General features: G+C 59.5%; 2 long non-coding RNA genes across 2 annotated transcripts; one reads left to right on the forward strand and one right to left on the reverse strand.

Annotated features, from left to right (window-relative positions):
• Window positions 1-2,424: 2,424 nt before the first annotated feature.
• LOC123381713 lies at window positions 2,425-4,120 on the reverse strand. Its single transcript, XR_006589053.1, has 3 exons — window positions 4,091-4,120; window positions 3,409-3,658; window positions 2,425-2,649 (listed from the first exon to the last, which is right to left on the reverse strand). It is a non-coding gene; the product is annotated as an uncharacterized LOC123381713 (long non-coding RNA).
• A 5,805-nt stretch (window positions 4,121-9,925) lies between these two features.
• LOC123381694 lies at window positions 9,926-12,641 on the forward strand. Its single transcript, XR_006589023.1, has 3 exons — window positions 9,926-10,618; window positions 12,035-12,282; window positions 12,588-12,641. It is a non-coding gene; the product is annotated as an uncharacterized LOC123381694 (long non-coding RNA).
• The last annotated feature ends 12,818 nt before the right edge of the window (window positions 12,642-25,459 follow it).

The following is a 25,459-nucleotide window of genomic DNA, read 5'->3' on the forward strand; positions in this document are numbered from 1 at the left end:
TCGACTGAGCCACCCAGGTGCCTCCCCCAAAACACTTTTTACAAAAAGTTTATTTATTTATTTTGAGGTAGAGAAAGAATGAATGGGGGGGCAGAGAGAGAGGGGGACAGAGGATCCTACGTGGGCTCTGTGCTGACGGCAGAGAGCCTGATGCGGGGCCAAAACTCACAAATCATGAGATCGTGACCTGAGCTGAAGTCGGATGCTTAACCAACTGAGCCACCCGGGCACCCCAACTAAAAAACACTTTTGAGATGTGCAAAGAAACAAGAACATGGACCCCGTAGACCGTTGAAAACAAAGCAATTGACGGAAACCGTTCCTGAGGATGCTCATGCATTAGACTCTCTAGACTTACTTAAAACCAATGATATCAAATATGCACAAATACCTAAAGGAAATCATGAGAACAATATCCCCCAGGGAGAAGATAACAATGGTGAATGCATTAGGAAGTGTCCCCTCCTCTCTTTTTGAGGAATTTGGGGACAAGTCGTGTTAATTCTTTGTCAGATGGTTGGTAGAATTAACCAGCAGTGAATCCTGGCACCGAGATTTTCTTTGTTGGGAGGGTTTTGATTCCTGATTCAATCTCTTACTATAGGTCTATTCAGATTTATTATTTATTCTTGAGTTGTTTTTGGTAGTGTTTATATTTCTAGGAATTGATCCTTTTTTTTTTTTTTTTTTTTTTTTTAGAGCGAGAGAGAGAGAGAGAGAGAGAGAGAAGTGGGGCTGACTGGAACTTGTGTTTTACGTGAAGTGGGGCTCGAGCTCACCTGATGTGGGACTTGAACACACGAATTGTGAGATCATGACCTGAGCCGAAGTCAGTCTTAATGAATGAGCCACCCAGGCGCCCAGAAATTTACCCGTGTTATCTAGGCTGTCTGATGTGCTGGTGGAAAACTCTTTGTGGTATCGTCTTATAATCCTCTTTATTTCTGTAAGGTTGGTAGTGATGTCTCCATGTTCATTCCTGATTTTAACAGTTTGAGTCTACTTCCCCCCCAACCCCGATCAGGCTAGGATGGGGCTACTATTATAAACAGCAAAGAGAAAACCAGAAAATAACCAGTATTGGTGAGGATGTGGAGAAATCAGAACCCTCATGCCCTGTCGGTGGGAAAGTAAAATCTGCCACCGCTCTGGAAAGCAGTGTGGTGTTTCCTCCAGCATTAAAAATGGAACCGGCATATGATGCAGCCATTCCACTTCTGGATACACATGCAAAGAATTGAAAGCAGGATTGTGAAGAGTTATTTGCACACCCAAGTTTGCAGCAGCACAATTCCCAGCAGCCAAGAGGCAGGAGCACCCCAGTGTCCACCTCCACCAGTGAGTGATGGATGAACAAAATGTGGTAGGAACGTGCATTGGTACATCACCCAGCTTTCAGCGGGAAGGAATTGCTGCCACCTGCCATGTGGGTGACCCTGAGGACAGGATGCGAAGTGAACTAAGCAAGTCACGAAAACACAAACGTTGCATGGTTCCATTTCTATGAGATGAGGCATGTAGAGTGGTCGGCCTCACAGAAGCAGAAGGAGCAGGGTGGTTTTGGGGAGCTGGGCAGGAGAGGGTGACCGGGAGTTGGTGTCCACCGGGTATAGAGTTCCGGTTCTGCAAGATGCAAAAGATCTGGGCATCGGTTGTGCACCACTGAATACACACCGTGATACTGTGATTCACGGTAAATATATATTTGGTCTTCGCCCCTGTTTCTGGCACAGATTTCCCCAATTTCCTGAGTGATGAAAACAGTGACACTGCCTTTTGCTGTGTTCATGGGTGGCTTTTGGACTCTACCTGAGGGGGGAGGCTGGCTGCTGGGGGAGCCAACCCTGCGATTACATGGCTGGAACTTTCCATCCCCTCCCCCCACCTCTGGGGAGGGAGAGGGGCCGGAGACGGCGTTCGGTCCCCAGTGACCAGTGATCCAATCAATCGTGCCCGTGTCATGAAGCCTCCCCAAACGCCCATCCGACTGGTGAACACGTGGAGATAGCAGAGAGCGTGACATGCTCGGTTACTGTCACGGGGCCCGAGTGTGCACGGGCACTAGCTTCGAGGGTCCCAACAGACCAGATTCGACCACTCACCGCTGACAAAAGCCAAGGGCAGAGAGACACAGGAAAGGGTGGTGACTCAAGAAAGGATCCATTTCGGTGAGGCCGGTGCTGGGAAGATGGGGGGCTGACATCTCAAGGTGCTGCAGACAGTCCTGGTGGTGGTTCTCTCTCTCTCTTTTTCTTTCTTTTTTTAATTTTTTTAATGTTTATTTATTTCTGAGACAGGAGAGACAGAGTGTGAGCAGGGGAGGGGCAGAGAGAGGGAGACACAGAATCGGAAGCAGGATCCAGGCTTGGAGCTGTTAGTATAGAGGCTGGTGAGGGGCTCGAACTCACAAGCTGCGAGATCATGACAGGTGCCACCCCCTTGTGAAGTTTTATTTGTTTCCTTGGATTTTACATGAGGACAATCTAGGACAACGGTCAGTGGGTACTTGAGGTGGACAGTGAAGTTCGGGTCGATCGCTGTCTTGGGGTCAATCCCGCGGTGTCTTGCTGACGTCAGGGACGTCCGTCCCTGTTGCTTGAGGGTTAGTTTGGCTGCCCTCAGGGTCTTTGGCTGGCGTTACGAGATGAGCTGGGAGGAAGGACCCGATCGGTCAGGAGCACAGATGATGGGCAGAGAGCAGGGGGGCTCCGAGCCTCCGCTGCACCTTGCCCTGTGCTCCCCATCCCTTCCGCCCGGCTGGTCCCGAGTGCTGTCCTGTGTGACACACAGGCGATCTAGGAGGTGACAGGCTTGTCTGAGTTCTCTGAGCCGCTCCAACGTTATTCGAACCCGAGGGCAAGGTTGTGGGAACCTCCTCTCTATAACTTAGAGACGCGGGCGACCTATCTCCCCGGGCGCTGAGTGACCCCTGAGTTGGCCGCACAGGGACTCCAGGGGCCACACACAACAAAGGAAACAGACCTCACGTGGTTCAGACAAGTCACAGCCCCGAAAAGCAAAGAGTAGCAGCTTCACGGAGCAGCAATGATGAGGCTTGGGGAGCGGGGGCTGCAGAACTGAACGGTGGGCGGGTCACCAACCTTCCACTGGAGCCAAGCCCCGCCCCCTGCAGGGCCGGGTCCTGGTGGCTGCCAGATGTTCCACCTGCTTCTCCGCGACTCCACGGCCGGCCTTTGCAGGGGCCTTTGCAGACACATAACTCACCTCTGAGCCTCCCCGAGAAGCCACGGCCAGGAACCCACACGAGGACCTCTGCACCCTGCAGTCCGCAGCCCGGGGCTCTCAGTCCGCTCCTGGCTCCACACCAGCCCCCGGGGGCTCCTCCCAGGGTGGCCCAGCACCACCCGGGCCCCGTGCACCCCCATCGCCCACCCCCAGCCTTCTCACCCTCGGGCTCTGACTCCGGGGACTCCAAATACTGGTCCCAGGACCGGTGAACGAAGAACTTACGGCGGGGCCGGGGCGCTGGAGGAGGACTTCCCAGGCCAACTCCAGGCCTTGCTTCCGGTGACCTGCGTGCGGCCACTCTCTCCACGGGTCCAGGGTGGCCCTCCTGGGCGACGGGACACAGGTACAACTCTGTAGGGCGGGTGAATCCAGATTCCGCCAATCGTTTCCCGATTTCATCGGTTGATTTCTGTAAAGACAGTGACCCGCGGACGGCCCGGAGACATCACAGCCCCGCCCGGCCACCTCAGTGTCCTTCCGCCCTCTCCCCCTGCAGCTCTCAGATCGGACCCAGACCTGAGTGTGCACAGACCTGCACCCGGAGCACAGTGACATCCACCTACAGGGCTCGGGATGAACGTTGGGGACAAGAAGGCCACCCCAGCACACCCTGTTCCTCCTAGCCAGCTTTGACCTGGGGTGTGAGCATGACCCACCCACCAGGCATCTGACCCCTTCATCAGTCTGCTCCTGCTCAGGTGGGCCCTCCACACACGAACCCTCCTTACACACACACACACACACACACACACACACACACACGGGAGGGGACGTGGGGCTTCACAGGTCAGATCAGAGCGGTTTCGGACTGGACTGGATGTTCCTGGGTCTCCTGTGTTACCTTTGGGTCCCTGCGAGCTAGAGACCTGAGGCGTCCTGTGCACGACCTGACCCACTGTCTCCCGGGTCGGGAAGGGTCGCGGCCACGGGCTCCCCCGAGCCGGCAGCCGCGGGACACGGGCACACAACAGGAGAACATGTTCGTCAGGCAAAGGTGTCCCAACGAATGAGCCCAGTAGGGCGCTGTCTCCAGAACGTGAGTGCCTGGTGACCCGGGTTCCGAGTTCTGTTGGGGTCTGTTACCAGGGAGGTGAGGTCACTTCCTGGGGTCCCCTTACCCGACTTCCTGCTCCTACAAGAGCCCCTCCCAGGCTGCAAAGGGGCTCCCCTCCACGCCATGCCCTGTCCCTACAGTGACACCAACACAGCCCAGACACGTCCCCGAGAAGCCTGGTGCGGCCGGGGCCATGGCTTTGGGGCCACAGAGCTGGGTTCAGACCTGGGTTTTGCTCCTGACCAGTGCTGGGACCCTGCACTGTGCCTCGCGGGGCCCCCGGTCACCCGGCTGCACAGTGGGGTCCTTCTGGCATCTACTTGTAGGGGCGCCATCAGGGAGCCACCTGTAGACACGTCCCGTGCCTGCTATCCCATGAGGCTCGTGGGCACACGTGAGTGTGGAAGGACGAGGAAGGGGTGGGCCTGGCACGGAACACACTCACACGGGCCTGGGTCTGCTCCGGGTCCAGGTACAGCCACCCCTCCTGCCTGGGTCCCAGTCCCGGGGGAAGGTGGAGGTGAACTCGTTCACACCCTGTGCCCTCCGGACATGCACTCCAGGGGCCCCATTACATTTGGGCTCAGGTCCCAGAGCCTGGTCTGGGCCTACGTGATGGGCGGTCCCCACTGTGGCTCCCCGCCTTCCCGATTCCTGGTCCCACGTGCTTCTGTCACCCCCTCCCCTCCTGGGTGGACGGCCCGTGTGACCGGGTTCTAAGGGCTAGAATATGACGACCGGGTGTCATTTCTGGGCCGATTCATGGAATTTCTGGTTTCCTCTCTCGTGGGTCCATTCTCTGTCTCTGCCTCGGACTCTTTTTTTTTTTTTTTTAATTTTCTTTTCAACGTTTTTTTATTTTATTTTTGGGACAGAGAGAGACAGAGCATGAATGGGGAAGGTGCAGAGAGAGAGAGAGACACAGAATCAGAAACAGGCTCCAGGCTCTGAGCCATCAGCCCAGAGCCCGACGCGGGGCTCGAACTCACGGACTGCGAGATCGTAACATGGCCGAAGTCAGACGCTTAACGGACTGCGCCACCCAGGCGCCCCTCTGCCTAGGACTCTGTCTGTCTCTGTGTGTCTCACGGAAGCAGGGCCTCTGGGCTCCAGCGTCCTGGGGACAACCCTCAGAAGCCTCCCTTGTGGCCCGTGTCCCTCCCCAGGCCCGGTGCTCAGCTCCCTCATGAGGCCTCCTTGGCCCAGCCAGGGCACTGCCTGGGTAACTACTTCCTAATGAGGGCCCGAGGCTTCATCAAGGAGGGTCTTGACCTCGGTCACCACACCAGGGGCTGCTGCTCGGCCACGTGCTGCAAACCCAGGTCCTCGGTCCTCCAAGCCCCCAGGCTGCCCTCTGCTCAGAAGGACCTTGAGGGAGTAGGAAGCATTTTCCCAGGAGGGGAGAACAGAGGGCCAGGGATGAAGATCCCAGGACACAGAGTGGTCTATGAGCCTGTGGGACCCTTGGGACACTGTCGACGCAGCCCAGTTTAGGAGGAGGAAGCTGAGTCCTTCTGTGCCGTAGCCCCATCCACACTTCCTAGCTCCAGGGGCCCAGCGTGGTGGACACAGGACCCCAGACCCCGTCCTCCCCTAGTTCCTGGCAATCCCCCCCGGACACCTTGGGGACCCCCTGACCCTCAACCGGCACATCTGCCCTCCCTATGTGGTGGGTCCCAAGCTATTGCCAGGAATCCTGATGTCCCTGCCCCATAGCCCCACTGCCTCCAGCCTTTCTCTTCTTTCCCCCTATTACCCACGCCCTCCCGGTGTGGACTCCCTTCTGATCTCCAGTGGGACAGTCAGAATATGTGTGTGTGTTTGTGTGTGTGTGTGTGTGTGTGTGTGTGTGTGTGTTTGTGTGTGTGTGCACGCGCCATTCTGGAGATGCCCAGAGGTCACAGCCTCACAGCGACGGGGTGGATAGGGACCCCCGAGCATCTCAGGGGCTCTCATTCCCAGGGGGAACCCCATGGGGGGTAGAGGCTGGCCTAGGACTGGAGACCAGCCCTGCTCCTTGGACCCTGCACACCTCACTTGTCCTGGGCCAGTCCTTGCCATTCCTCAGGGTCCCTCTGTCCCTGGGGGTCAGACAGGGAAGTGCATCAGTGTGGCCACGGCCCAGGCTCGCCCCCAGGGGTAGGTGGAGGGGAGGTGCCCCAGGTACACAGGCCTCCCTCCACAGGGCCGGATGGGTCGTGCGGAGGCCAGGTGTTGCCAGGGACCCGCACTCAGCACGTGTAGATGATCCAGACGGACCGGTGATGTGCATGAATCCAACCGCTCCCCACCTGGCTGGTCACCCATGTTCCCACCTCTGCCAACTGCACTGGGAACCAAACCTCTCCTGAGTCGCAGAACCATGCCCGCCCCTGCCAGGCAGACCTCAGGGTGCGAGGCAAGGTGGGTTGGACATCTGGGGACAAGATGGCCAGTGACTACACCAACCCCACCCAGCTGGCCTGGACCGCAGACTCCACCCCGGGGTCCAGGTGTATGGACCCTGGGGCATGGCTGGGCCAGGGCTCCTGGAGGCAGCAGTGGAGGCCGACTCAGGGCAGGGAGAAGTCGGTCCGCCCTTGCCCTTCTCCTTTCCTCCTTCCGCCTTGTCTTCCTTGCAAGACGTTGGACACGGTTCCAGCCTGTGCCTGGCTGCAGCCCTGTGAGGAGTCAGAGGGTGGCAAGCTGCCCGGGGAGGCTGGGGGCCAACTCCAGGATGACCAAGTGTCAGGGAGCTACTGTAACTGGGCATCCCCCAGGCACTCAGTGATTTCAGCCCTTTGTATACCTGAGCCGTGACCCCGGGACCGGGTATCAGCCCATTCCTCACCCCAAGAGGCACATATCCTCCCCAGCCGAGGCCCCATCGGTGGCCAGTCCTCCCTTAAGCCCCAAGAGGTCCAGCTGCTCCACAAGCTCTACATCTTTCCTGGCTGGAGTCAGAGCAGCCAACAGGGGCCTGGATCCGGGCCCTGGAGCCCCTCAGGGAGGACAGGTGAGACCAGGCAGGAGCCAGGAGAGGGCAGAGTGCAGTCTCCTTGAGGTCACGGCCTCCTGCTCAGGCCAGACTCTGGTGTGTGCCGACCCCTAGGTCATCTGGGCCCCAGCTGCCGGGCAGGATCGGGGACAGAGACCACAATGTGGCTCCTGGTAGCTCACAGGTGTCCCTGTGCCCTGTAGCTACACCTGTCCTACCAGCTGGACTCCCTCCTGGTCGCCAGGCAATACCCATGGCCAAAAGGAACAGGCCACTGTCAAGGTCTGGGAAGAATGAGTGGCCAGGCAGAAGGGGAATGCTCGTCCTCGGCTTGGGGGTCCCTGCCGGGCTGGCGGGGGCTCCAGAGGTGGTATTCCAGCTCTCTGCTGACCAGCCCTGTGCCCAGAAACACCTGCCTCCCTTCTCTGGGCCTCACTCTCCTGCTCTGTGAAATGGGTGATGCAGAGAGATCCCTCCCATGGCAGGAACAAGGCGGGTACCGGTGACGGATGGAGCACCCGTACAGGACCCGGATCGCAGACCGCAGTGGGGAAGCGGGGAGGGGACGCCAGTGAGGCCCTGCCCCCAAAGCCATCCAGCCTTTCCATGCAGCCACCAGGGCTTGGCATGGCCCCAGGAGTGGTGGCCGACCAGACTCCTGACACAGGTCCCTGTGGCCTCTTTCTCAGCAGTGGGGACCCAGGGGCGGGGACACCCAGGGTGCAGGGATGTTCGGGGCAGCTCCTCCTTTGGAGGGAAAGAGAACAATGGAGACGTTCTCTGGGGTCCCCCAGGCCAGGAGAAATGGGATGAACGCTCCCCCAGCCCACACAGCTCTTCCCCGTGACTATTTCCCTGGCGGGGGTAGGGGGTCAGCGGGTTATACTGGCTGTAGACAGTGACTCTGCACTTGAATGTGTGAGCCCCCAAATTCACCATATACACTGAAGGGCGGTTTCATTGAAAACTCGGCAGGAACTTGCTTCGGCAACTTGTGAGTCTGACTTCGGAGCCCAGTCCCTGCCAGAGTCCCCAGGGCCGTTCTGTCCTCCCAGTCCCTCTCAGAGACCCCAAGGCTCGCGCTGTCCTCCCATTCACCCCCAGAGACCCCAGGGCCCAGGCTGTCCTCCCATTCCCTCCCGGATACCCCAGGGTCCTGACTGTCCTCCCCGTCCCTCCCGGAGACCCCAGGGCCCGGCTCTCCTCCTGGTCCTTCCCAGAGACATCAGGCGTCAGCTCAGCCTCAGCCTCCACGCTCCCCCGGGCAACCTTGGGCGCTCACGAGCTCTGTCTCTCAGGGTCCGCAAGCACAGCTCCTCACTGCCCCTGTCCCCCCAACCGGCGGGCGACACTGCATCACCGGTGCCGGCCTGGACGTGAGGATCAGCAGCCTGGACGAGAGCATCCGCCGAGCTGGCAGGGGGAACGTCCCTTGGTCCCCTCTCCGAGACCACCGAGGTACAGACCTCACTTGAACAACTCCTCTGACATGAGACCATCTGTGGACCTGCCGGGGAATCGAGCCCTGGGAGCAGGCGACGACCTGCTCTGCTCTACAGAGGACGACACTGAGGCAACATCATCCTCCCAGGCCGGTGCCTTGGAATCCATGCTTGTCTGGGGGCAAATACCAAGCCTGCAAGCCACCTGCACATCTAGGATGCCGTGGCTCTGACGACACTGCCTGATCACGTCCCCTGCACCTGGCAAGCTGCGGTGACCCCCGACTCTTTACCTGACGTCCGGAGCCCCGAGTGAACTGGGCCAGATGCCCTCCCCAGGGTGTTCCTCTCCCTCCTCCCTAGTGTTTTCCCCTCCCAGGCAGCCCACCATCCCTTTCCCTCGAGCCCCCTGCTACCACCGTCCCGCTCCATGGCTCCCATCCAGAACACCCTCATCTCTAAGGCTGGCTTCAGAGGTCACCTCCTCGGGGTCCTGCGAAAGCCCAGGCTTCGGGTCAGAGCGACCCGGGCTCACACTCACAGCGGAGCCTCGTCAGAGTCCTGTGACACACAAGCTCTATGCCAGCTTCTGGGCCCTCGGTGCTCTTTTTGAAGATGGGGTCGGCGGCTCCCACGTCCGGTGGGGGTGTGGGGGATGAAAGCAGGGAGGTGAAGGTGTCTGAAGTGGGGGAGCTTGTGGGGGGAGGGGGTCTCGGGAAGGCACGGGGAGGGGATGGGGAGGAGGGAAAGGCGGCCTGACCTCTCCCTGCCCAGACTGGTGTCCACCTCCCCCTCCCCCTGCTCAGCCAGACGCCCGAATGAATAGTGGAGTGGAGTGTGGGGGCCAGGTCAGCAGGGTGGGGGTCTGTCTCGTTTCCCTCTTGCCCCCGTGTCTCCATACCCACTGCGTCCAGCCGCCCTGCCTGGGTAGAGTGGCCGTGGCCCCAGACCTCAGAGGATATGAGGGTCACTGAACGGGCAGTGGAGATCGGATACGTGCGACCCCAGGGGTCGTGGGCTCCTGCCGCGAGGTGGTCCCGTGCGCGCAGTCCCATGGTCCTGGTGCACCTGCGAGGGATCCACCTACCTCGACCTTTGGTGGGAGCACCTCCCCGCCCACAAGGCTCCCGCGCCACATCCTGCCCGAAGGTGGGAGCCAGGGGCCACTCTAGCCGGACTGGTGAAGCTCCTCCTCCAAGCGCTCATGGAACAGTCGGGAAACTGAGGCTAGGAGAGGCAGGGACTGGCCGGGAACCCACCAGGTGAGCAGAGCCTAGAGGGGCTGGGGGAGGTTTCGGGCTCCTAGGCCAGGGCTTCACTTTCCCATGGGGTTTTTGAGGGAATGAGAGCCTCTAAGATCCTGGAGGACCGCTGAACCCATCCCATGTGGGGTCCTTTCCTCTGGGCATCCCTGAGTGGGCACAGGTCCACGCAATTGCATGGAAACACAGTCCCCCGCCCCCAGTAACTAATCACCCACGTGGGTATCAAAGGATGAGTGGACTCTGGAGTTGACAGGCGGTGGGGGAGAAAAGTGGTGTGGGGCGGGGACATTGTCTCCAGGGAACATGCCCATGAGTGGAGCCATGCCAGGCCGATGGCCAGGGGATCCCCAAGATGCCCCCGTGTGTATCACAGGCACCCCCATTCTAGAGAAGCACCCCACTCAGCTCCCGTGGTTGGAGACCTTCGAGTGCGCAACGTGTTCTCATGCTGTGTCATGATATCTCGAGGCTGTGGTCTCAGGAGAGCCCACAGGGAGAGCCTTTTCCCACTTGCAGACGGTGGGTCCGGTCTCACCCCCGAAGCCTCTGGTCACTTGCCCGGAGGGACTCAAAGGTGACATGGGAGGCCCTGGCTTGGCCGGTCTAGCCTGACACGGCCCTGATCCGACTGGTGAGTTGCACGAGCCTCCCTGTGTCTGTGAATGTGTGTGAGGCTGTGTGTGTTTGTAAGGATGGACGTGGGGGGAAGCCACCCAGAGCAGGAGCAGGCTGATGGGAGGGTCATGTCCACACCCCAGGTCAAGGGTGACTGGGAGGAACAGGGTCAGTTATGTAGGGCTACAGGACACAGGGACACATTCTGGTGCCCGTCCCCGAGCCCGGCCGGCAGCTGGGGTCCAGGTGCCCTAGTGGTCGGCACACACCAGGGTCTGGGCTGAGCAGGAGACAATGACCTCAAGGAGACTCCACTCTGCCCTCTCCTGTGTTCTGTGCCAGGCGCACTCCTTCCTCATCCTCCACGGCCACGTGTGCCCACGAGCCTCATGGGATAGCAGGCACGGGACGTGTCTACACGTGTCTCCCTGATGGCGCCCCTACAAGTAGATGCCACAAGGACCCCACTGTGCAGATGGGGAGACCGGGGGGCCCCAGGAGGCACGGGGTCTGTGCAGGGTCCCAGCACTGGTCAGGAGGAAAACCCAGGTCTGAACCCCACTCTGTGGCCCCAAAGCTGTGGCACCGGCCGCCCCAGGCCTCGCGGGGACGTGTTTGGGCTGTGTTGGTGTCACTGTAGGGACAGGGCATGGCGTGGAGGGGAACCCTTTGCAGCCTGGGAGTGGCTCTTGTAGGATTAGGAAGCCTGGTAAGGGGACCCCAGGAAGTGACCTCACCTCCCTGGTCACAGAGCCCAATTGAACTGAGAACCCGGGTCACCAGGCACCCAGGTTCTGGACACAGCGCCCGATTGGGCTCATTCGTTGGGACACCTTAGCCTAATGAACATGTTCTCCTGTTGTGTGCCCGTGTCCCACGGCTGCCGGCTCAGGGGAGCCCGTGGCCGCGACCCTTCCCGACCCTGGAGACAGTGGGTCAGGTCGTGCACAGGACACCTCAGGTCTCTAGCTCGTAGGGGCCCAAAGGTAACACAGGGAGACCCAGAGACATCCAGTCCAGCCCGACACCACTCTGATCTGACCTGTGCGGCCCCATGTCCCCCCGTGTGTGTGTGTGTGTGTGTGTGTGTGTGTGTGTGTGTCTGTGTCTGTGTGGATGGAGGGGTCGTGTGTGGAGGGTCCACCCGAGCAGGTGCAGGCTGATGAAGGGGTCAGATGCTTGGTGGGCGGGTCAGGCTCACACTCGGTCAAGGCTGGTTGGGAGGGACAGGGTGTGCTGGGGTGGCCCTCTTGACCCCAATGTTCATCCCGAGCCCTGTAGGTGGATGTCACTGTGTCACAGGCCTAGGGCTGTGCACACTCAGGTCTGTGTCCGATCTGGGAGCCACAGGTGGAGAGGGTGGAAGGACACTGAGGATGGCCGGGCACGGCTGTGATGTCTCCGGGTTGGCCGCGGGTCACTGTCTTTACAGAAATCAACTGATGAAATCGGGAAATGTCTGGCCGAATCCCGATACACCTGCCCTACAGAGTTGTGCGTGTGCCCCGTCGCCCAGGAGGGCTACCCTGGACCGAGGAAGAGAGTGGCTGCAGGGAGGTCTTGGGAAGATAAGCCTGGAGATGTTCTGGGAAGGCCTCCTTCACCGCCCAGTCCCCCACTGGGTCCTGGTTCACGGGTCCTGGGATCAGGACCCGGAGCCCCCGGAGCCAGAGCCCGAGGGTGAGAAGGCTGGGGGTGGGACTTGTGTGTTCATGGGACCAGGGCGGTGCTGGGCCACCCAGGGAGGAGCCCCCGGGGCTGGTGTGGGGCCAGGAGCAGAGATTGAGAGCCCTGGGCTGCGGCCTGCAGGGAGGCAGAGGTCCTGATGTGGGTTCCTGGCCATGGCTTCTCGGGGAGGCTCTCGGGTGAGTTGTGTGTCTGCAAAGGCCCCTGGAGAGGCTGGCGCTGGTGTGAGGTGGGACCATCCCTCTTCTCACCCTGACGCCTTGGAGCCACTGCAACCATCACTCTGTTTCCTTCTCAAGAGTCCGGGGCAGGAGCGGAAGCCGGTGCGGCTCCAGAGCCCGACCCAAGGGCATCGGGGTCCTCGGAGTCTCTGCAGTCAGGGGTGGAGTCTGGGGCGACTCCTGCAGGGGCCTGGGAGCCAGCAAGTGACCTGGGACCTGTGCAGGGACAACAGGCAACTGAGCAGAGTCAGCTGGGTCCTGCTTCTGCTCCCGCTTCTCCTGGTTCCACTGTTCCTGCTTGTGATCCCAACACTGCTCCTGCCATCGCCCTTCTCCCCGCCCCTGCCACTGCCCTTGATCCCACATGGATGTCGGCCAAAAAACAAGGGCTTGAAGACCTATACAGGGTGCTTTTTTTATCTTATTTTATTTTTTGTTTATTATATTTTATTTCAAATTCATTCTCCAATCCCTGACTGCGACCCCCCACCAAAATGTCTCTTCCTCTTCTCCCTTTTCCTTTTACTCTTCGATTTTTTAGCTGTTATGGTATTTGTTCATTAGTTATAATCTATATTCATCTTCAATAAAATGTTTTATTTATTTTACGTTGTGCAATTCCTGAGCACGGGGTACGCTCACAACGCTGTGAACCTCGCCACAGAATTTTGTTGCAGAATATCTCGATCCCCAAGGGTCACCGTGTACCCAGAGCCCTCACTCCCCATTCGTGCCCCCTCCAGCCCCTGGGAACCCCCAGCCTGCTTTCTCTCCGTGTTTCGTTACCTAGTCTGGAGGTTTCCTTCAAGTGGAATCTCACAAGAGATACCTTTGGGTCTGCACCGACTTTTCAGACGGGACAGATTCATTTTTGTACTTTGTGGCTGTTTGAAATAGACTTTTTCTCCATTGACATTGAAATCACAATGGATTAAGGATTAGGTGGGAATATGGAGGCCCCTTCGGTGACAATGGGCACGGTCTCGGGGTGGAGACCCCCGTGCGTGCTGTGACACCACAGCCTGAAGCCAGACAGGACACGGCTGGTCCTCCCGTGGCCCAAACAGAAACCGGGAGATGCAGAAGGTGGGACGGTCACACCACAGAAGGGAGAACATCCCTCACGACCCAGGGCCAGAAAGGTTCACAGGCCTCTGTGCCAAATAATGCGCCAAAGCCAGTGCGTTCCCCGGGATGGAGGCCAGACCCGTCCCAGTCCAAGGGGAGGCGACCCCCACGGGAGCAGGCATCAGAGGTGCGGGTCGTCCCGGGGAGGGACTCGGGCAAGTGAGACCCCAAGGAGGCAGCGATGGTCACCTTCAGACGGGCAGGTTTCTGGTCTAGGGAACGGCAGCCCAGGTGACAACGTGAGGAAGCTGAGGCCCCAGCCGTTCCCCAGCGAGAAGTCCTTGTCCTGCAGGGGACCGGCTGGCCCAGTACTGGGAGAGCCCCCAGAGCCCGGAGTCGGCCCTTCCCCAGCCCCATGTGGGGCCTCAGGCAGGTTGGTCAGCTCTGCTCCCCTGATTCAGTGGGTAGGGGACCTTGGCAGGTGTGGGATCCCCCAGGAGTAGGGACCCCGAGCCCCAGGACGCCAAGATGCACGCCTGCGGGTAGGACAATCCAAAGTCAAGGAGATGGGCTTCCTGACCCAGCTTGTCTTACTAGTGACTCAGGGTGTGCTATGAGCCCCGGTGTCCCCATCTGTGACATGGGGACGTAACGGGCCTTCAGATGGGTTGGCGCATTCCCTGAGACATGAGGTGGAATCGTGGCCTGGTGCCTGGAGGACACAAAGGGCCACCTGGAAGGCTGTCCCAGAGTCCCCCAGGGCACAGGATTCCGGAAGCCCCTCCTTGGCCCCTGCCCACTGTCCCCCTTCTGGGAACACTCAGCGTTGTTTGCGGAGGAGGTGAAGATGATCCAGTAGGTCAGCAGGTCCCACGTGGAGGAAGGTCAGCGCTGGAGGGACAGAAAGACGTGTCCCGTGCCCCCTTCCAGGGCCCGAGCTGTGACGCCCTCTGACCTGACCTGGTGTGGACCCCCCTTCTGTGGTTTCACTCCCTCCCTCCATCCCTCCCTCCTTCCCTCCCTCCTTCCGTAATTCAGCCGGGGATCTCAGGTGCCTGCCGTGTGCCGACCGCCGTGACCTCATCGGTTTGCACGACACAACGGGGTCCCCCACGTGGCATCTTCCTTGGCACGGTCTGAATGTTCCTGGCCGTGTCCCCTCTGGCGAGTCTGGGAGGGAGGCCTCTGCCCACGTTCCCGACAAGGAAGCACGAATCCAGAAGGTCCAGAGGACCTGCCCCAAGTGCCAGTGTGTGGAGCCTGGACAGAGGGTGGTCCCTGAGCAGAGGAGGACTTGAGCTCACGCAGCCCGCAGGAGGAGGAAGAGCACCGGGGCGGCCAGGAGCTCAAGTCCGCTGGGAGACGGTGTCCTACCCGGACCGGCCCTGTCCCAGGGCATTCGGGGTACCTGCACTCCCAGGTGGCAGGCTGGCCCCGGCTGGCAGAAGAGGAGGTGCCCCTGGGACAAGACAGAGCCCTCAGGCAGAGCGGAGGGTCGCCCGTGCTCTCCCAGGGGCAGGTGGACTCGGGTGTCCTGAGGGGGCGTCACCGAGCAGCTGTGCCTTGCCAGCCCCAGTTCCCCAAATCCAAGCACAAGACCCTAACAGCCTCTGCCCCACCGCCCAGAGCAGAAACCGCTTCTGTCCTTGTTCCTTTGTGGATGCGTCCATGCATGCCCTCAGCACCCTGTCTGCTCCCCGCTGTGTGCACGCACCTGGATCCCAGAAGCGAGCCCCGGACCCCACCCAGGAGGTGGTGTGGCCTCTCACCCGCAGCCAGCAAGGGGGAGCGCCGTCCCCATGGCCCTCGTCACCTTAAGAAGACACGTAAGGTGCGCCTGGGTGACGCAGTCAGTTAAGCGTCTGACTTCAGCCAGGTCATGATCTCGCGGTCCGTGAGTTCGAGCCCCGCGTCGGGCTCTGGGCTGATGGCTCAGAGCCTGGACCCTGTTTCCGATTCTGTGTCTCCCTCTCTCTTTGCCCCTCCCCTGTTCATGCTCCGTGTTTCTCTGTCCCAAAAATAAATAAACGTTGGAAAAAAAATTAAAAAAACAAAAAAAAAAGAAGACACGTAAGCCATATTCACCAAGGTTTTTAACCACGGTACACACACACACACGCACACACACACACACACACACACACACAGAGCGAAGGTTGAGGGCCCTGGAGGACCCACACACGTATGTCTCCTGCACCTCCCGCCGCCCCTGTGCTTTTGTGGCCTTGCTCTGGTTCTCTCGGATCCTCCTCCCGGCTCCTTTGAAGGTGTCAGGTCTCCGCCCGAGTCCCTGGGTCACCCACTCACCTCTCCTGTTAGGAAGACGTGCAAATGCACACCCTGCATTTCCTCCCATCTTCCTCTCGCCTCCCAGACTTCGGTCGTCAGATTTGGGAGTCGAGAACACCCCTTGTGTCTTCCCTCACCTGTCCTTCCACCCAGCTCTTCCCAGGCCGGCCCCGAGGCGGTCCTCGGGCTGGATTCGTCTCCTGGGAGGTGGGGGTCAGGGGACAGAGGGCAGACGGTGCCGGTGGGGGCAGGAGAGGGCCGTGGCCCACAGGCCAAGTGCTGGCTTGTCTGCCAGGGCCCCCGGGCTGGGTGAGCCCCGTCGGTTCTCCTCTTTCTTCCCGGGAGGCATCCTTGTCCTGAACAGGCACCAGGGAACCTGAGTGAAGAGACCACTTTGCTTTGAGACGAGGGGCGGAGTGGCAAGAGCTGCAGAGGACGTTGGCCTTGGATGGGGAAAGCGAGGCCAGCCACGCACTGCTGTCCCGTTCAGGTCCCCTCTGCCACCTGAGTGCACCTGCAGCCGGAGGGGCTGGTTCCCGGCAGGCTGGCAGCGTCCCACTGGAGTCCCCAGTCCCTCCTCTCTGCCTGAGGCATCTCTCTTCCGGAGACGGGAGTCCGTCACACTTGTCTCTGGGGACCTGTGCTTCCTCACCTTGTCACCTGGGCGGCTGGTTCCCAGAGCAGAAATTTGCCCGTCTGAAGGCGACCAGGGCTGCCTCCCTGGGTTTCACTTGCCCGAGTCCCTCCCCGGGACGCCACGCATCTCTGATGCCTGCTCCCGTGGGGCCGCCTCCCTTGGACTGGGACGGGTCTGGCCTCCATCCCAGGGAACGCACTGGCTTTGGTGCATTATTTGGCCCAGAGGCCTGTGAACCGTTCTGGCCCTGGGTCGTGAGGGATGCTCTCCCCTCTGTGGTGTGACTGTCCAGCCTTCTGCATCTCCCAGTTTGTGATTGGGCCACGGGAGGACCAGCCCTGTCCTGGCTGGCGTCAGACTGTGGCGTCACAGCACGCACAGGGGTCTCTATCTCTGACACGTGCCCTCTTTCACTGACACAGCCTCTTGTATCCTCGTGACATCCCCTCCCCTCCCCGGTGGAAGGCCCGTGTGACCGGTTCTGAGGGAGAGAATATAACGATGGGTGTCGCTTCCAAGGTGGTTCATGAAAGCCTGTGGCGTCTCCGGGTTCCTTTTCTCCCGGGTCCATTCTCTGTCTCTGTGTCAGTGTCTGTGTCTGTGTGTGTGTCTCTCTCTGACGAAGCAAGAGCAGATAATATGAGCTGCTCCAGGACGCCCAGTGCCAAGAACCTGCAGAGGGTCCGGGCTGAGACACAGAAGTCCTGAGACCCCCCAGGCCCAGCCGAATCCTGCCAAGAGCACGTGCCCGGTCGCGGTCTTGAAGGCGGACCCTGCCCCAGTCGAGTCTCAGCTGAGGCTGCAGCCCTGGCCTCCTGGGTGACCGTGGGACTGAGGCTCCCAGCCGAGCCGAGCCGGGAGACTGGTACAGAAAGTGTGAGGTGGTCCAAGGAAGGTGAATGTGTCCCCCAGCACAGACAACAGCCCATCCTCCAGGCTGGGGGCTGGGCCGCCCTCCTCCCTCCCGAGCTCTCTCCGGCCACACTGGCTCCTCCTCAGCTCCTCTCCAGAAAAACCCTCTGTGCCTCCGAGTCTCTGCAGCTTTGCTTGTCCCCACAGCACACTGCTTGCAGACATGTGCGGGACTGACTCCTTTTGTCCTTCTGGGTCCCAGCATCAGGGCCACCGTGGAGGCCTGTGAGACCCACTCAGGGGCCCCTGGCCGCCCTCCTTCACCCTGCTTCATTTCCCGACAGTGTTGGTTTTTCCTTTCACATGGATTCGCTCTTGTGCCTTGACCCACCTCCCCCTCTGGGCTGTGAGCTCCTGGAGGGCTGGGACCTCACGGGACCTCTAACTCCAGCCCCCGGGCCAAACAGTGCCTGCTCAGGGTGAGAGGCACAGGAGCTGAATGCGTCCAGAGAGGATCTCAGAGTCCCTACCTGCCTCTGAGCAGCTCATGCTGTGGACATGCAGACTAATAGTAAGAGGTACATGTTGGGTTGGGGGCAGGGGACGCCCAGATTGAACCCTGAGCGTCCCTTCCCGCTCCAGAGGCTTCACTGAGCACAGTGGACACAGCCTGCCCCCTGGTGGTCAGCACCATCATGACAGTCCCAGGCTTGGAAACCAGAAAACAAAACACAGACTTTGTTTGGATGTAGTCAAGGCAACAGCCCTCCCTGGCCCTAGGGGGGCACAGGGGCAGGACCAGCGGGCTCCACGGGCGAAGTGAGGACCTCAGAAGCCTCCCTTGTCCCCCGTTCCACCTCTCCCGTCCCGGTGTCCCGTTCATTCCTAAGGCTTCCTCACCCCAGCCAGGGCACTACCTCTGGAAGCCCTTCCTAATGAGGCCCCGGGGCTCCGACAAGGAGGGTCTTGACCTCGGTCCCCACACCAGGGTCCACTGCTCGGCCACGTGCTGCCCACCCAGGTCCTCGGTCCTCCAAGCCCTCAGGCTGCACTCCACTCAGAAGGACCTTGAGGGAGGAGAAAGCATTTTCCCAGTACCAGGAGCATCTTGGGGCAGGGGTGGAGGCCCAGGGCCAGCAGACAAGCCTGTGGGACCCTTGGGACACCACGTCTATGCAGCCCAATTTACACAGGAGTAAGCTGAGGCCTGTCCCTTAGCCCGCTCCCAGTAGGGGGGTTTCTCCTTCTAGCTCCAGGCTGGTGGTGGACACAGGACCCCAAACCCCGTCTTCTCCGGGTGCCCCGGGGAAGTGCCCAGCCCAGGCAGCCCCCTGGGTACCCTGGAACCCCCTGGCCATCAGGCTGGCACGTCCTCCCACCCCACGTATGAGCCCTGGTCGTGCTGCCAGCCCACTGGGGGCCCCTGCCCCGTGGCAGAGCTGCCTCCAATCCCCTTCTTGCCCCGGTGTCACCTCCCCCCTCCAGGGTGTACTCCCTTTGAACCACTGCCGGGTGGTCAGTGTGCGCATGTGTGTCTGTGTGTGTGTGTGTGTGTGTGTGTGTGTGTCTGTGTGTGTCTGTGTGTGTGTGTGTGCGTGTGCTTGCCTGTACGGTCTGGGGACATCCAGATATAACAGCCCCACTTCGTATGGCGTTGATAGGGATCCGACGAGATCTCAGGGGTCTCATTCCCAGGGCGAACCCTAGGGGACGACTGAGTTTGGCCTAGGATGGAGATCCCCACTGCTTGGACTCTGCCCACCTCACGTATCCTGGGCCGGTCCCTGGCCTCAGTCTCCCACCTGGCCCTGAGGTTGGGCGTGGAGTGACGTCAGCGTGCACAGGGCCCAGGCTCTCCTCCTGGGTGGATGGAGAGGAGATGTGCCAGGCACACAGGCCTCCCTAGCAAAGGGCAGCTGGGTCTCGTTACCTCGGCCAGGTGCGGCTGTGTGCCCTCCCCGGGGGACTCCGTGCCACTGATCCCATGTGCGCCCTGCCTCCAGACCGCTGCCCTGTAACCCCAAATCCTGTGAGCCCTCAGATCAGCCTCACCCCAGCCAGTGGGCTGCAGACTTGAGGGCCGGGTGGGTTGGACACGCGGGTACACGAGGGTCGCCGAATGTACCTATACCGTCCCAGCTGTCACAGACCCCACGCTCCCCCCCAGGGTCCAGCTGGGTGCACGGCCGGGGCAGGGGGCCTGGAGGAGACGGTGGACACCAAGTATGGGCAAGGAGAGGATCGGCCTGTCACCTCCCGCCTCCCCCTCCTTCTCTCCACCTCCTCCCACGGTCTTCCTGCCAGGACCCGGGACACAAGGGGAGCCTGTCCCTGGCTGCAGCCCTGGCTGGATCAGAGGGTTGGGAGGGAGGCCAGGAAGGAGGGGGCACATCGGGGGATGTCTGAGTGTTGGGTGTGGTTAGAGTTGCTAGGGACTCCCCAGGGTGCTCACTGACTTCACCCCTTCTTATACATGAACTGTGGCCCCGGGTCAAGGGCACTCAGCTCTGAGTGACCAAGTCCAGCCGTGAACGGGAACGAGGGACTCAGTCTTCACCCTCATGGAGCCCTGCCCTGACCATCACAGGTCTTATGTTGGGGTGGGGCTCCCCCAGCCAGGTGACGCCTGTGCCCCCTGCTCACCTTCCTGAGATGGGAGTCACAGACCCAATTTTCAACGAAGAAAATGAGGCTCTGACACCCACCACGTGAGCTTGTGGGTCACAGGGCTGGGACATGGCCCTATTGTGGGTTTGCCCCCCGGACAATCCGACCCAAAGCCTGAGCTCGCACGGAGCCTGAGGAGGCTCCAAGCCTGGAGATGAGGACGTCCTGGGTGGGGGCCATGGGAGGGGTGGTGGCGGCAGTGGCCTATGAGGGGCTGGGGCTCCGTGGGCTCCCTGGGGGAGGAAGGCCCTAGGGAGGCCGGAGTGGGGTGAGGGGTGCCCACGGGGGAGGGCGTATGGACCAGCTCACGCAGGGCGCCGGATGTCGGGCCAGGAGTCGGGGGTCACTGCAGGTTGGGGAGGGTGGGGATGCTCTGCCTCTGTGGCCCCCAGCTGCTGACCGTGGGGGGGTCGCCGTCCCACCGCTTCGGCTGTGAGCTCGAGGGCGGGGTGGTGTCTGGGCTTCACCATCGTGTGCGGGTGCCTGCACACAGCAGCAGACAGACACGGGTGCTGACGCGTGCGGGGATGAGTGAATGGACACGAGGCTGCGGCTCCCATCTGTCACTGTAAACAGCGGGGCCCGGGTCGTGCGGCTCTGGGACGGTCCCAGTGAGTCAGCGAGATGTGAAGTGTCATTCCTCACCCGGCACAGTTTGAGGGCTGAGAATCCAGCAGGGCACGGGAGGGGTGTGTGCGCATGGAGCTGACCGGAGCGGGTGCCGCTCGAGCCGGGCACGGACGCCAGAAATACGTCGCTTGCGGGTGTTCTCGCCAGCCCTCCCTCTCCGACTGGGGACGTGGTGGCCGCCGGCCTGGAGCGGAGTCCAACAGCCCCCAGGCAAGGGGCAGGGGCAGCACAGAGCTGACGCGGAGGGGCAGGGAGAAGCGCCCGGGGCCTGCAGCCTGCCCGTCTGGACACGCGTGTGGGCTAAGCAGGTGACCTCTAGCCGGTCAGTCCCTGGAGCCACGACACCGGGGCGTCCGAGGGCGATGCCGTGGAAAGCCAAGCACCCTGTTCCCAGTTTGATGCCGACTCAAACGCCCAGGACCCACCTGGGAGCCAGGGGAGGTGGAGGTCAGCGGTGGGAATATGGGGTGTCTCCGGGCCCATCACTGTTCTCTTTCTCGTTTCTAATATCCTGTAGGAAATATGCCAGTAACTGGAACAAGGTATCACACACGATGTCTGCATAACACCCTGTTCTAGATTTTCTGAAACAAGATCTTCTACAATTAGGGTCATGGCAGACGCTGGACCCCGGCCAGCACCCCAGTGGGCGACACCGTGCCTGGCGTGCAGGGTCTGGGGCGGCAGGGCTGCCTGGCAGGGGCGGGGATGTTGGGGGACGCACATCTCCCCCGGAAACCTGCTGTGTTTCTTGGGTCTCAGCCCTCCCCACAGTGTCTACATTTTGTATTCCGCCTCAAACTGGCCCAACCTTTCGTTCCAGAATTTCACATGGCCAGTAACAGCCGGGACAGAGGAGTGAGCGCACAGGTGTTTCCTCCAGCTGCCTTGGGCCAGTGCCCGCCTTTCCTGGCTTGTTTCCCAACTGTCCCTGAGGGCCTGAGGTGGAACCACATCGCTCACCCAGTCTGGGGACAGTGTGGGCTCTCAGCCGGGCTGGAGGGTAGCAGGAGGCAAGGGGTGGGGACGCCAGAGGCAGAGGTGGGGACACTGGGGCAGGACTGGGGCCTTCCAACCAGGGCAGGGGAGGAGACGCAACCTGGCGCAGGGGAAGGGAGGCTCGGGCTCAGCTCGTGGGCCTCTGTCCTCACTTAGCCGTGTCCCGGGACCCAGCCAGGAGAGCGCGCACCCCGCCCCGGAGACTCCGCCCCTCCTCGTCCAGCATGGTGCACATCCGTGGGGGTGTTGGAAGGGTTCCTCCTGTTGCTGTGGGGCCTCGTCGTGCGCACTCGGTGTGCGCAACCTGTTGCAGGGCGACCCGTGTCCGCCCACAGTTTGCAGCCCTTGCACGGGGCTCAGCCGGTGCCCAGAGTCCACTTAGGACTTTCCGGTGCTGGGGCAGGTTGGGTGCCCTTTGACTGCCCAGCCGCCCCGGGGGACCGGGGATCCTTTGCCTGTCCCCGGGCCTTTGTCTTGCACTGTCCTTGTTTGTGTATGAAGGGACCGGCTGGAGACCTCCGTCCCTCCATGGAGGATCGGGGACCCCCGTCATCCAGCAGGTGAGAGGGCGGATCCTCGGCACCAAGGGGGGCACCGTCCACCACCACTGCCCTCGACCCCCTCGGGGCGCCTGGAGGCAGGGGCACACCTGAGGTCATTTTTCCTGTAATGACCTGGTAGCAGGTGCCCAGCTGTAGCTAGGGAGGCTGTGTGGGGCCTTTTCTATACACAGAATAACGCAGATGTGCTGGTTTCCGGAGGCTCCTTTAATGCAGCTGATGTTGTCAAGGTTCACCATGAGTGCGGCATGGACCGGGAGTTCAGTCGGGCTCAAGCCTAATAATGTTCTTCAAATCATTTTTATGGTGTAGATAGGCCGTGTTCTGTATCCACTCAGCAGTCGATGGACACTGGGGGTGTTTCTACCTTTGGGCAACTGTGAGTGGCAATGCTGTGAATGTTCACGGTCAGGCTTTTCACAGGTTTTCATCCCTGGATCATACGGATACTCCGTGTTTACGTTTTGAAAAATGGCCAGACTGTCTCCCAAAGGGCTACATCACTTTATATTTCTGCCAGCAAAGGAGGAGGACCCCAACGTCTACGCATCCTTGCCAACACTTCTTAATATCTATCTTTTTAATGACAGCCGTCCTGGTGGATGTGAACTTGTATCTCATTGTGGCCTTGATTGGATTTCCATCCTAAAAACGATGTGGAACATTGTTGGTCACTTGTTTATCGTTTCTCGAGAAATGTCTCCTCAGCTACATTTCCCATTTTTTTAAATTTTTTTTTTAAAGTTTATTTATTATTGAGAGAGACAGAATGTGAGTGGGTTAAGGGCAGAGAGAGAGGGAGACACAGAAGCAGAAGCAGGCTCCAGGCTCTGAGCGGTCAGCACAGAGCCCGACGCGGGGCTCGAACTCACGAGCTGTGAGATCACGAACTGGGCCGAAGTTGGACGCTCAACCGACTGAGCCACCCAGGCGCTCCTGCATTTCCCATTTTTAAATTGGATGCGCAGTTTCTTCCTATTGAGTTGTAAGATTTAATATGCATTCCACATGCAAGTCTCTTAGGATATATGTCCTTAGCCGATTCATTGTCCCATTCAGTAGGGTGCCTTCTAGCTTTCGTGATGCTGTCTTTCAGTTCACCTACTTGTAGTGTTTCTTTTTCAGAGAGAGAGAGAAAGAGTGCAAGTGGGGGAGGGGCAGAGAGAGAGGGAGACAGGGAATCCGAAGCAGCTCCAGCTCTGAGTCATCAGCACAGAGCCCGATGCGGGGCTTGAACCCACGAACTGTGAGATCATGAGCTGAGCTCAAGTCGGCCGCTTAACCGACTGGGCCCCCCGGGCGCCCCTGATTTTGTTTCACTGATGTGTGGCATTCAGTCAGTTCCGTATATACCTCGATGATTGGGTAGCTGTGTGTATGGCCGAGTGGTCACACAGCAGGTCCTGTTAACGTCCATCTGCACACGTGGTTGCACATGTTTTCTTGTTACAGAGACTTTTCACATTTACCCCTTGGCAGTTTCCACACGTGCAATGCGGTATTAACTATAGTGACCACGCTGCACATCACATCCCTAGACTTATTTATTTTATCACCGGCAGATTGTACCTTTCGACCACCTTCCCCGGTTCGCTCATCCCTTAGCCCCTGCCTCTGGCAACCGGCGGTGTGATCGCTCTATCTGTGAGTTCTTTGAGCTCTGTTTTTAAGATCCCACTTTCAAAGGAGATATGATATTTGTTTTTCTCTGTCGGACTTATTTCACTTAGCATAATATCCTCATCTGTGTTGTCACAAATGGATTTCCTCCTTGTTTATGACTGACTAGTATTCTGTGATATGTACGTGTCTGTGTGCGCACACTCCCACATCTTCTTTTTCCGTCCATCCACGTGGACGCTTGGGTTCCTTCCACGTCTTGACTCTGTAAGTAATGTTGGGGGTCGGGGGTAAGATATCTTTTGGTGTGAGTGTTTCGTTTTCTTCCTGTAAATACCCGAAAGTGGAATTGTCATGCTACGTGGTGTTTCTTTTTTCGATGTCTTGAGGAGCTTCCATGCATCGGCTGCACCAGTTTACTGTCTCGTACAATTTCTTTCTTGGTACTGTGTTTGTATCCTGCAGCCTTGCTGAACTATTTTATTACCTCTGGAAGCTTTTCTGTGTATTCTGTACGATTTCCCATGTACACAGTCATGTTATTTGCAACTAGAGACGTCTTTCCTTCATTCCCTCCGACCTAGATGTCTGTTATCCCCCTTTCTTGCCTCGTCGACACGGCCGAGACCTCTAGGACAGCGTGGGCTGCTGCCGGGGGCTTGGGCTTCGTCCGTCTGGCTCCTGAACTCAGGGACAAGGCTTCCAGTCTTTTCTCCGTTCAGGGTGACAGGAGCTGCGGCTTGTTCGCAGGTGGCCTGTAGGAGCGCTCAGGAAGTTCCCTTTTGTTTCCGCTTTGAGCGTTCGTATCACGAAATGGTGTTGGATTCTGTCACGCGTTTTCTGTACTCAGTGGCGATCGGATTTGACAGCAGCTTGAAAACCACGAAGTCGTGTCGCTTTCCCTCTTCTTCTGTCTTTCTCCCTCACACAAACACACAGAACTTCTCTGGAAGCTCATCAGGATCCGGATGGGAGCTCTTTGGTCTTGGTTAGCCTCGTTCGGGCCACTGTGTGCCTGGGGGTGGGCCCGTTCAGAGGGCACCCCCCACCAGGGACAACTAGAAATCAAAATAGGAATGATAATCTTCCAGGTGGTGGCTGCCTCTGGCATGCGTATGCCATAATTTCCTCTTCTCTGTCCCGACTGTAGAGTGAGAATATTTAGTATTAAAGGAGACGACTATACAGGAAACAGAGCATGTCAAGCATGTGTCCTAACGGGTAATGACCAGGAGGCAAAATCCCCTGCTCGCCCGAGACGCATGTCAGAGGGAATACAGCATCTTCTGTACTGACTTCCTTTCTGGAAGTCCACGTTCCGAAAAGACCATTTCTGGCTTGTTTTCTGAGGCCTCGCGTCGGGAGGCCCGCTTTTCTCTTCCGGGAGTCTGGGTGCTGACGGTGTGTCTGGCCGGTCTCACGAGCGGCAGGTTGAGCCCACACTGTGGCCTCTTCCAGGTAAGAGGGCTTGGGGGGTCACCTGTGTCCTCAGCCAGGAAAGCAGGAAAGCATCAGCCACGCACTTCTCGGCATTCCCAGGAGGTGCCCGCCGAGCCCAGTACGCAGCACGAGGCCTGGACCGGGGAGGCACTTTGCACGCTACGTGGCGCTCGGTCTCTAAGGCCCGC

The sequence above is a fragment of the Felis catus genome, chromosome D4 (assembly GCF_018350175.1).
Source record: "Felis catus isolate Fca126 chromosome D4, F.catus_Fca126_mat1.0, whole genome shotgun sequence".
NCBI classification, from domain to species: domain Eukaryota; kingdom Metazoa; phylum Chordata; class Mammalia; order Carnivora; family Felidae; genus Felis; species Felis catus.